We start from the raw sequence: 13,435 nt of genomic DNA, 5'->3' as shown, positions 1-13,435 counted from the left end.
TTCACGGGAAAAAACGCTTTAATGTCCACAGTAAACAGGAACAGGTTAAAAAATGGGTGAAGCCAAAACACAGGCGCAACACAACCCAAAGACCACTGTTACACAAACCGGACAGCGAAAACCCAAAATGAACAATACACCTCCAGCGTACAATGACATGACAACAAGCCCGCACAAACACTAGCGGGCTAAACAAACTTAAATAACACCCACCCCAAAACCCCAACAAGGAACAGGTGAAAACAATTAGACCAAAACAAACGAAAAGGAAAAAAAGATAGGTGGCAGCTAGTAGACTTGCGACGACGACCGCCGAGCGCCACCCGAACAGGAAGGGGAGCCACCTTCTGTGATATTCGTGACAGCAATGCCAGGGTTGTGGGTTGATTCCCATGGAGAACAAGTATGATAAATCTATCCACTCAATACTGCAAGTCGCTCTTGATAAGAGTGTCTGCTAAATTATTCAAATGTACAAATGAATTAGGAAGACATGCTCTTTCCATGACAGACTTGTCACGCCCTGACCAGAGAGCCTTTTTATTCTCTATTTTGGTTAGGTCGGGGTGTGACTAGGGTATGTAATCTAGATTGTTTTATTTCTATGTTGACCTGGTATGGTTCCCAATCAGAGGCAGCTCTTTAGCGTTGTCTCTGATTGGGGATCATACTGTATTTAGGCAGCCATTTCTCCACTGTTTTTTTTGTGGGATATTGTTTACGTGTAGCTGCCTGTGAGCACTCCATAGCTTCACGTTTTGTTAGCTTTTTTTTTATTGTTTTGTGCGTTTCACGAAATAAAAGATGCGGAACTCAAAGCTGCGATTTGGTCAGAATGTTATTTCGACGATCGTGACAGAAGATCCCACCACACCAGGACAAAGCAGCGTGCCGTGGAGGAGAAGGTATCCTGGGCTTGGGAGGAGATCAAGGAGGAGATGATATCCTGGACTTGGAAGGAAATAATGGGAGGACACTAAAGCCTTCCTTGGAAGCAGACGCAAAGAGAGAAGGCGAGACAGCGATGACGCCGGGGTTCGCGGCCACAGCGAAAGCCCAAAGAACAGCCCCAATCCGGTGGCACCTGTGCTGGCTCCACGCACCAGGCCTCCAGTGCGCTTTCCCAGTCCTGTACATCCTGTGCCTGCTCCTCGCACTTGCCCTGAAGTGTGTGTCACCAGTCTGGTACCACCTGTGCCGGCTCCACGCACTAGGCCTCCAGTGCGCCTCCCCAGTCCGGTGCGTCCTGTGCCTACTCCTCGCACTCGCCCTGAGGTGCGTGTCACCTGTGCCAGCTCCACACACTAGGCTTCCGGCGACGGTCCCCGGTTCAGAGCTTCCGGCAACGGTCCCCGGTCCAGAGCTTCCGACGATGGTGCCCAGTCCAAAGCTTCCGGCGACGGTCCCCAGTCCAGAGCTTCCGGCGAAGGTTCCCAGTCCAGAGCTTCTGGCGATGGTCCCCAGTCCAGAGCTTCCGGCGACGGTCCCCAGTCCAGAGCTTCCTGTGACGGTCCACAGTCCGGAACCTCCTGCGACGGTCCACAGTCCGGAACCTCCTGCGACGGTCCACGGTCCAGAACCGCCTGCAACGGTCAACGTTCCGGAACCTCCAGCGGGGGTCAACGGTCCGGAGCTTCCAGGCAAGGTGTCCAGTCCAGCTCCAGGGCAGGAGCCTTCCTCTGCGCCGGTACCCAGTTCGGGTACGGTGTCCAGTCCAGCTCCATGGCCGGAATCTTTATCTGTGTCGAGGCCCAGTCCGGGCATGGCGTCCAGTCCAGCTCCAAGGCCGGAGCCTTCCTCTGCACCGAAGTCCAGCTCAGGTCCAGTGTCCAGTCCTGCCTCCCTCTGCGCCGGTACCCATGGTGTCCAGTCCAGCTCAGTAGTGGCTTCGGGACAAGTCTCTGAATGTCCTTGAGTGGCCCAGCCTGAGCCTGGACTTGACCCCAATCGAACATCTCTGGAGAGACCTGAAAATAACTGTGCAGCAACGCTCTCCATCCAACCTGACCTAGCTTGAGAGGATCTGCAGAGAAGAATGAGTGAACAGGAGGAATACTTTTTCTTCAATGAGTCGGAAGGGAAGTATTTACTTCAGAGACGGAGGTATGGGAGATGAAGGTCTGGGTGACTTGTAAGGATCTGTCGCCGAGAGGGTAGTCTACCTTTACCATCAGTCCTATCAGCCAACATACAATCAATCAATAATAAAATAGACAAAGTACGATCACGTGTATCCTACCAACGGGCCATGATTAAAAACTGTACAATTGTATGTTTCACACAATCTTGGCTGAACAACGACATGAATAAGATACAGCTGGCGTGTTGTAAGCTTTTTCAGAAGGATAAAACAGCGGCCTCTGGTAAAGACAAGGGATGGCATTCTATGTATATTTGTAAACAACAGCTGGTGCATGAAATCTAAGGAAGTCTCAAGGTTTTGCTCACCTAAGGTATCTCATCATAAGCTGTAGACCACACTATTTACCAAGAGAGTTTTCATCTGTATTTTTCATAGCTGTCTACATACCACCACAAACCGATGCTGGCACTAAGATTGCACTCAATGAGCTGTATACGGTGTTACAATCTGGCACAAGAATGTAACAAACAATGGGAAACCACACACTGAGTAAAGGAATAACAAAATTAATTTATTCCATAATCAGATGGGACATGAAGGTCAGCAAATTAGGTGTCAACTGCCAAAGTCACAGCGAAACAACCTATGGTATGCATGGGGAGAGGTATCTCTTGCTGAATTGGGAAACAGTAGCTTTATGCCACATCTGAGCTTTCACAGGTGTGCCCCATCAGCACTGACGACCCTCCTAGCTCCGCCCACCTCTCCTAATCCGCCCAGCAAACTCCTTCTGGAAGTAAGCACAGCAAAACCCAGTAGACAGAGCAGGGAGGGGCAGTCACAACAGCCATAAGCAAACAGGAAAACACTCATTCAGAGGTGGCGCTCCTAGTAGCCGGGGACGTTAATGCAGGGAAACTCAAATCCGTTTTACCTCATTTCTACCAGCATGTTAAATGTGCAACCAGAGGGAAAAAAACTCGAGACCACCTTCACTCCTCACACAGGGACGCGAACAAAGCTCTCCCTCGCCCTCTATTTGGCAAATCTGACCATAATTATATCTTCCTGATTCCTGCTTATAAGCAAAAAGTAAAGCAGAAAGCACTAGTGACTCGGTCAATAAGAAAGTGGTCAGATGAAGCAGATGCTAAGCTACAGGACTGCTTTGCTAGCACAGACTAGAATATGTTCCAGGATTCTTTCAGTGGCATTGAGGAGTACACCATATCAGTCACTGGCTTCATCAATAAATTCATTGATGACATCGTCCCTACAGTGACCGTAAATACATACCCCAACCAGAAGGCATGGATTACAGGCAACAACCGCACTGAGCTAAAAAAAAAGAAGCGGGACTCAAACCCAGAAGATTATAAGAAATCCTGCTATGCCCTCCGACGAAAGCATCAAAGCATCAATACAGGACTAAGATTGAATCGTACTACTACACTGGCTCCGACGCTCGTTGGATGTGGCAGGGCTTGCAAACTATTACAGACTACAAAGCACAGCCGCAAGCTGCCCAGTGACACGAGCCTACCACATGAGCTAAATTCTTCTATGCTCGCTTCGAGGCAAGGAACACTGAAGCATGCATTAGAGCACCAGCTTTTCCCGGAAGACTGTGTGATCACACTCTCCATTGCCAATGTGAATAAGACCTTTACACAGGTCAAAATTTACAAGGCAGCAGGGCCAGATGGATTACCATGACGTGTTCTCCAAGCATGCGTTCACCAACTGGCAAGAGTCTTCACTGAAATTTTCAATCTGTCCCTGACTGAGTCTGTAAAACTAACATGTTTCAAGCAGACCAACATAGTCCCTGTGCCCAAGAACACTAAGGTAACCTGCCTAAATGACTACCAACCCGTAGCACTCACGTCTGTAGCCATGAAGTGCTTTGAAAGGCTGGTCATGGCTCACATCAACACCATTATCCCAGAAACTCTAGACCCACTCCAATTTGCATACTGCCCCAACAGATCCACAGATAAAACAATCTCTATTGCACTCAACACAGCCCTTTCCCACCTGGACAAAAATAACACCTATGTGAGAATGCTATTCATTGACTACAGCTCAGCATTCAACACCATAGTGCCCTCAAAGCTCATCACTAAGCTAAGGACCCTGGGACTAAACACCTCCCTCTGCAACTGGATCCTGGACTTCCTGATGGACCGCCCCCAGGTGGTAAGGGTAGGTAACAACACATCCGCCACACTGATCCTCAACACGGGGGCCCCTCAGGGGTGCGTGCTCAGCCCCCTCCTATACTCCCTGTTCACTCATAACTGCATGGCCAGGCACGACTCCAACACCATCATCAAGTTTGCCGATGACATAACAGTGGTAGCCATGAACACCAACAATGATGATACAGCCTATAGGGAGGAGGTCAGAGACATGTCCGTGTGGTGCCAGGACAACAACCTCTCCCTCAATGTGATCACGATAAAGCAGATGATTGTGGACTACAGGAAAATGAGGACTGAGCACGCCCCAATTCTCATCGATGGGGCTGCAGTGGAGCAGGTTGAGAGCTTCAAGTTCCTTGGTGTCCACATCACCAACAAACTAACATAGTCCAAACATGCTAAGACAGTCGTGAAGAGAGCATGGCAAAACCTATGGAGACTGAAAAGATTTAGCATGGGTCCTCAGATCCTCAAAAGGTTCTACAGCTGCATCATCGAGAGCATCTTGACTGGTTGCATCACTGCCTGGTATGGCAACTTCTCTGCCTCCGACCTGCAAGACACTACAGAGGGTAGTGTGTATGGCCCAGTACATCACTGGGGCCAAGCTTCCCGCCATCCAGGACCTCTACACCAAGCGGTGTCAAAGACTCCAGCCACCCTAGTCATGGACTGTTCTCTCTCCTACCGCATGGCAAGCGGTACCAGAGCGTCAAATCTAGGTCCAAGAGGCTCCTAAAAAGGCTCCTTCTACTCCCAAGCCACAAGACTCCTGAACAGCTAATCAAATGGCTACCTTGACCCCTCTTTTACGCTGCTACTACTCTCTGTTTATTATCTATGCAAAGTCCCTTTAACTCTACCTACATGTACATATTACGTCAATTACCTCGACTAACCGTTTTCCCCACACATTGACTCTGTACCGATACCACCTGAATATAGCCTCACTATTGTTATTTTACTGCTGCTGTTAAATTATTTGTCACTTTTATTTTCGATTTTTTACTTAACACTTTTTTTAAGTAAAACTTTTTTAAAGTATTGTTGGTTAAGGGCTTGTACGTAAGCATTTCACTGTAAGGTCTACAACTGTTGTACAGTGCCTTGCGAAAGTATTCGGCCCCCTTGAACTTTGCGACCTTTTGCCACATTTCAGGCTTCAAACATAAAGATATTAAACCTTATTTTTTTGTGAAGAATCAACAACAAGTGGGACACAATCATGAAGTGGAACGACATTTATTGGATATTTCAAACTTTAACAAATCAAAAACTGAAAAATTGGGCGTGCAAAATTATTCAGCCCCCTTAAGTTAATACTTTGTAGCGCCACCTTTTGCTGCGATTACAGCTGTAAGTCGCTTGGGGTATGTCTCTATCAGTTTTGCACATCGAGAGACTGACATTTTTTCCCATTCCTCCTTGCAAAACAGCTCGAGCTCAGTGAGGTTGGATGGAGAGCATTTGTGAACAGCAGTTTTCAGTTCTTTCCACAGATTCTCGATTGGATTCAGGTCTGGACTTTGACTTGGCCATTCTAACACCTGGATATGTTTATTATTGAACCATTCCATTGTAGATTTTGCTTTATGTTTTGGATCATTGTCTTGTTGGAAGACAAATCTCCGTTCCAGTCTCAGGTCTTTTGCAGACTCCATCAGGTTTTCTTCCAGAATGGTCCTGTATTTGGCTCCATCCATCTTCCCATCAATTTTAACCATCTTCCCTGTCCCTGCTGAAGAAAAGCACGCCCAAACCATGATGTTGCCACCACCATGTTTGACAGTGGGGATGGTGTGAGCTGTGTTGCTTTTACGCCAAACATAACGTTTTGCATTGTTGCCAAAAAGTTCAATTTTGGTTTCATCTGACCAGAGCACCTTCTTCCACATGTTTGGTGTGTCTCCCAGGTGGCTTGTGGCAAACTTTAAATGACACTTTTTATGGATATCTTTAAGAAATGGCTTTCTTCTTGCCACTCTTCCATAAAGGCCAGATTTGTGCAATATACAACTGATTGTTGTCCTATGGACAGAGTCTCCCACCTCAGCTGTAGATCTCTGCAGTTCATCCAGAGTGATCATGGGCCTCTTGGCTGCATCTCTGATCAGTCTTCTCCTTGTATGAGCTGAAAGTTTAGAGGGACGGCCAGGTCTTGGTAGATTTGCAGTGGTCTGATACTCCTTCCATTTCAATATTATCGCTTGCACAGTGCTCCTTGGGATGTTTAAAGCTTGGGAAATATTTTTGTATCCAAATCCGACTTTAAACTTCTTCACAACAGTATCTCGGACCTGCCTGGTGTGTTCCTTGTTCTTCATGATGCTCTCTGCGCTTTTAACGGACCTCTGAGACTATCACAGTGCAGGTGCATTTATACGGCGACTTGATTACACACAGGTGGATTGTATTTATCATCATTAGTGATTTAGGTCAACATTGGATCATTCAGAGATCCTCACTGAACTTCTGGAGAGAGTTTGCTGCACTGAAAGTAAAGGGGCTGAATAATTTTGCACGGCCAATTTTTCAGTTTTTGATTTGTTAAAAAAGTTTGAAATATCCAATAAATGTCGTTCCACTTCATGATTGTGTCCCACTTGTTGTTGATTCTTCACAACAAAAATACAGTTTTATATCTTTATGTTTGAAGCCTGAAATGTGGCAAAAGGTCGCAAAGTTCAAGGGGGCCGAATACTTTCGCAAGGCACTGTATACAGCGCATGTGACAAATACATTTGGATTTGATTTGACTCAAGCCTGTAGTCGCTACCATGGGTCCTTCAACAAAGTACTGAGTAAAGGCTCTGAAAACGTATGTAAATGTTATATTTCAGGGTTTTTTGAATGATAAATTAACAAAAATGTATAAAAACCTGTTTTTGCTTTGTCATTATGGGTATTGTGTGTAGAATAATTTACTGTTATTTTATTTCTTTACTTACTTATTGTTCACCAAATTCACCAGTTTATTCGGCGCACATGACAAATAAACTTTGATTTGATGAGAACATTTCTTATTCAATTATTTTAGAAGGCTGTAATGCAAAAAAAAATGGAAAAAGTCAAGGGGTCTGAATACTTTCCAAAGGCACTGTATGAGCTGTCAGTCACTAAGTGTGGTAAGTAATTCGTTTAGAGAAAATCCTGGTTTCATTTGTGCAGATTGATGTTGTGAAGGGATCCCAATCATGATCATGAATGTTTGGTATAGCCTAACAGTGTCAAATTGGTTATTGAGGAATATTCAGAATGCACACATCATCCATTGAGTAGCCTACACTTAACATATCAGACTTTCAGACTGTCATACGATCATTTGAGGATGTTTCTATATCGTGATAATGTAGTTATTGCATATGATAACAATTTGCTCCATCAACAAAAGCTGTGAAGTTACTTGGATACAAAACCTGGCACCGTTGTGGTGAGAGCCTAAAATAGAAAGTCCTTTGCTTTCTTCTCTGTCTTACCAAGTCAAAGTCACAGCTACAGTAAGTAAAACGCTGCTAATAGTTCACTACCTAGAGTGTCTCACCTTCGATCCTAGGAGGTATGCATTGCAACACAAGCAGTTTTTTTGTTTTGTTTCTTGCAGTATAAAGCATTTCTTCATCACCTCCTGAAGTCTGATATTTTTGTCTTGCGGCACTTTTTCTCTCTTTTGCTCGGTCCAGCCGGGACCCGCCAATCTCCCACGGGGTTCTGGGAGAAATAGTGCAGTATTTCAAGCAGCACACTAACTCAGCCATGGGTTTAAATTAAGCGTGATGTGGAGGGACCGGGAGGGAGAGCAGGGGGTTCTGCTGAAATCCTTTTGGCTAACTCCCACAAGGGTACACAGTCCAGTGGACAGATCTTTGGAATCGACTAGTGGAATGAGATGCACAGGTCATATACTGTAGATACAGTATGCATTGAGAACATGCTCTAGGGAACCTAGTTTGTGTAGCTTTAAGTCTGCATTCGTTTTCAACCACTATTCCCCCACATCTGGTTTTAAGTCAGAAGTGATTATCCGCGATAACTCTGAATAAATTGAGAACTATGGAGTGACTTTACTTTATTTACTATTTGGTTTGGGGTTGTCAAATATTTATGTGTGATACTGTAGCCAAGTCTAAGTAAACATTACCAAATGTCCTTTCATTGATCAAATTAAAAGAATATTTCTGTTGCTTTGTTGCTATAACATGTTGACGACTCCATTGGTGGAATACAAACACACTGCGGCTCTCTATAATATATCTTACAAACACACTGAGGCTCTATAGTATATATTAGAAACACACCGAGAGAGTGCTAGAGGTGCTAAAAGGAGGATACACTATATTAATACGATATGAAAGTGACATTTAGAAAAGAAAAGCCCCTTTGGACAAGTCTATCCACTACATGGGGGCCATCAAAGTAGGTAATTGTCTTTTTGTGGTGAACAGGGTTAGCAGGGAGCAGTCAGGAGACCAGAAAGCAGTAATGACATTGTATTGCTGAAACAGACAGGCCTGTTCCATTACTGTTCTTCCTCAGAGCTGATATGACTGGACAAGAGGAACTAAAGGTCTTGTGGGACGTTGTTGGTCCAGCAGCCAGCCAGGGCCTATTATAACATAGCTAACTAACTCCCCTGGTTTGTGTCCCTGTCCTGCTTGTGTTGTCGCAGCGCCTGCAGGAAGACGTGCTTGACTTGGTTCATCATGTCAATGCAGAGATGCATGTTCTCAACCTTGGCCTGGAGAGTGCTCCTCAGCTCAGCCCCTCAGAGCTTCATTCTCCCCCTGCAGCACTGCCAGCCTGGGGGACAGAGGGAGGGAAACACACAACAACATGGTGGTGTGCTCCACTCATTTAGGAGTTTGTAATGTATGAATATCCTCTGCATTTTGCCAGCTGTTCTTAGTCTTCATAGAAAGCGAAATGTGTACACATGTGATGCATCTGTCTTTGTTTCCATAATTGTGATTATACAGTACATTTACATTTTAGTCATTAGCAGACGCTCTTATCCAGAGACACTTACAGTAATGAGTGCATACATTTTTATACATTTTTCATACCCATGTGCCATGCTATACCAACTGAGCTACACAGGAACACAGTACTGTGTACTGTGTAAGTATTTCTAGTATGTTAGTTATATTCTGTAGTCTTGTGTGTGATCTCACTGAAAACTTTCAGTCTTATCAGAATTTAACAGAGGTTGACAGTTTGTTTCTCCAGGCTGTGAGACTGACAGGGTAACCACCCACAACTTCAAGGAGAGATAGAAGACAAAATAACACTAAGTCAGATTCACTAGGTAGTTAGTTCATTGACTTGGGCCTCCCTGGAGAGGTCAGGAGGGCTTCGAGAGGATGATTCCCCCTGTCTCCCGTTGGATGAAGCTCCTGGGAAGCGGAGGGAAAAACAACAAATAAGAGAAATAGCAGGAATGGATCAATATATACCATTTTCAGTCTTCTCACTGTGTTACTGTGTTATAGATCAGTGTGCCTAATCCGAGACTTATCTCCAGTGCCCTTGTTGCTAGTTTTCCTGGGAGTCAATCCTTTGCACAGATCCAGCTTTGCCTTCTCTAGCTGCTGCTCTAGGGCTACGGCCCTTCTGCGTTCTCCCTGGAATGTTTGCTCTGCCCCTAGGCACCCCTGCTTCACTTCCTCCTCCCTGTCACATCAATCACACCAGCCCAGTCTCTCACTACTACTGTGTGGTCATCATGAAAATCCCCATCAAGTACTGTAAATGTAGTAATTACAAAGTATGGAGGGTTACATTTCCATGGCGGAGAGAGATGTAAAAAAGCAGTGATAAAACAAGAAAGGGAAAACAAAAAGGCCCACATAAAATATTTGCGTTCTAAACACCCACCGGGGAACTAAACTAACATACTTTACACAATACACCCCAAAAATAAAATGCACTGGGTTGCTGTATGTAATACCTGGGTTGCTGAAGCTTGACTAGCCCTAGGAGCCTATCTCTCTCCACACAGGCAGCCTCACAGAGGGGTCTGGGACTCTGTACACTGGGGATTCAGGGACGTCACCTCCTCTGAACAGTGTTGACAACCCAAAGGAGCTCCTGCATCTCTGAGATAGTAGTGGTAAGCTGTATCAGTCCACCATAAACAGCTTTTATTGTAGTACTAACTTGTACCACACGCTGCTGAGGCTAAGACTTGCCTGACCTCGAAACTGATCCCAGCTGCTGACAACACTAGTTCATGTCCAAGTTTACATACTGAACTATATGAGAGAAGAAAAAAAACTCAATTGAGAAAATGTATAATGCATCAATATAGTCATTATACAGTCAATGACACTATCAACAGATAATTCAATCATTTGTAGGCAAGTTAGAGGAGTCATATGTACAGGAAATCTACATGGTCATGGATGTACTATAATATTGAGCTTATAACCTCTTACTGTTGTCTCCCCCTGCTGTCGAAGGCCTGGAACTGTCAGTAGTAGTCTTGAGCCTGACTGACCGTCATCCTCTCTCAGCAACACATTTACAAAGTCCATTGTGTTTCAATTACAGCCCTGAATTCCACAGGGCAATTTAATTTGAATACATGCTCTTCACCATATAGCATCCTTGTTACATTTTTCTATACCGGAAATGACAGGAACAAAATGGAACTGGAACAAAATGCTGGTGCCAAAACTCAGAAATAACATGAATTGCTGCATCTCGTTGTGTTGTTGTCCTCCGGTGGCTAGCTACCTAGAAGAAAATGTCCCTTTCCTAAATTATCCATGGATGGAGATAGGGATTTTGACTTGTGGTTTTAATTCATTCTCCGTACTGGCCAGTGATTATAACAGCGATTCTGATCCAACCATTAATTCATACATTGTTGTGCCCCTATCCTGAGAGGATGGAAGTCCGATATGTACAGTAGCTAGATGTAGAAGTCTAATGTTATCTAGCTAATGTTGCCCATGAATGGAAGTTAGCCTAGGACAACAAAAAATAATAGCAGGTACTGTATGACAGAGTGATAGACCGTTTCGTCAACATGAAAAAGAGGAGGATGGCATTTCTCCACAAGTAGGATGAGTCAACATGTTTTTCTACTTGCACGAACAAACGAATGCACGCACGCACACACACACACACACACACACACACACACACATGCGCCCGCAAACAGAAATCAGATCCATGGACAGCCACATTATATTTAGCTTATGTTGATTGGACTCTATTGTTAATTTGCTTAACCATGCTGTAGGTTATATAACTGTCTGTTACATGTGATATGCATCATGGACTTCACCAGATAGAGGTTTCTGTAAGGATCTCTGAGTGAACATTTAATCACCACGGACAGGAACAGAATACGGACAGCGTCTGGACAGGGGAAACCGAAAAGACAATAATGCTGACACGGGGATGAAACAGAGGAAACACACAGATATAGGAAAGGCAATCAAAACGTGAAGTAGTCCAGGTGAGTCCAATGAGCGCTGATGCACATAATAATGGTGACAGGTGTGCTTAATGAAAGACAGCCTGGTGTCCTCGGGTGCCAGAGATGGAGAGCGGGAGCAGGCAAGACAGGTTTCTATCCGGTTTTGTGATTAATAAAAAGGTGTGGTTGAATTTATTCTGAACAAGAAAAAGTTTACAATGACGGCCTACAAAAAGTAGGCCGTCATTGTAAATAAGAATCTGTTCTTAACTGACTTACCTAGTCAAATAAAGTTTTATTAAAAAACTTTTTTTTAAATACTTATTTAAAAACTTTGTGTATTCTGTTTAACATTTTTTTTTATAAATGTGCAAACATTCAAAAAAAAATGTTTTGCTTTGTCATTATGTGGTATTGATGAATTGAATCAATTTTAGAATAAGGCTGTAAAGTAACAAAATGTGGGGAAAGTACTGTATATATCACGGTTGCAAGCACAGTTGGAGTGCTTGGCTTCCCCAGTGATTTTACCCACACACTGCTACTGGAGATAGGTAAGTATAATTAGTTCACAATACAATACATTCATTGCACTATAATGGTGACAAATGGTGCCCACAAACTGTTAGGGTCTACATAAAGCTGCCCCAACAGCAGTCCCAACATCTTACGACTGCTACACCTGGCTATCAGCAGAGCCTTGTCTGTCAGCAAAACAGTTCATTCAGCCTCATTTACTGCCTTTAAAAAAACATAGCTGATATGGCTGACTTGCTTAAACAACTGTGGTTTCCAATGACAATTGAGATGTACCAACTATGGCATAAGGGGACGACATGCGCATAAGACTATCCATAATTCTGATTAAGACATTAATGAGCGAGCTAGGATGGACGTAGTCAATATAACTATTTGTTTAGCACTTTTGAAGTGTACAGCAACAGAATTCAGAACATGGGCCATTCTTACATTGTTCTCCTTGTACACCAAGTCAGAAGCGTAGGATAAATAAAGGGGGCATATAAGCAGACAATGAAAGCTCTTACCATATTCAAAGATTACATTTCTCTTAAACAGGTTATAGGCTACATGTGCACCACCAAGTGAGAACCGCATGCAAAATTAATAGAGGTAAGTAGACCAAATTATTAGGGTGAGGCATATGGGCTACTAACATCTTAATACACAACACACACTTAGTATTAATTTATTGGCTACAGTATAGATATCTCCCTGGCATATTACTGCAGCATACAATACATTTTTGGACTCACCTTGTGTTGTGCTCACTTGAAAAGGAAGGTGGCGCGGTGGTCCTTCGTGGGCAAATGTTGTAATCAAAGTCTGGCCTTCTCTGGATTTATGGTGCTTTCAAAACAACAGGGAACTCTGGAAAAAAAACAAGGTTGAATCATGATGACGTCATTGATGTTCAGGTTGTAGCTCTAGAAAGAGGCCGGATTTACAATTCCGAGTTGGATGACCGTTCTAAATGTATTTTCCCAGTTGGAGCTCGTTTATTCCCAACTTCCCAGTTGTCTTGAACTCACTGAAGTCAAGTTTTCGCAGTTCAGAGTTAACAGTTGATTATTCAGTTCATTATTTCTATTCATATGACAAGGATTAAAAAGTATTTGCCAGTAGATTGTCGACTTGATTCATGATGATGATTGCTAGCTAAGATTTTGAAAGTATGATGTTGACATGATCAGTCCATTCACAGCT

This window comes from Oncorhynchus clarkii, chromosome 28, assembly GCF_045791955.1.
Source record: "Oncorhynchus clarkii lewisi isolate Uvic-CL-2024 chromosome 28, UVic_Ocla_1.0, whole genome shotgun sequence".
Taxonomy (NCBI): domain Eukaryota; kingdom Metazoa; phylum Chordata; class Actinopteri; order Salmoniformes; family Salmonidae; genus Oncorhynchus; species Oncorhynchus clarkii.
Note: the sequence above shows the minus strand (reverse complement) of the source record.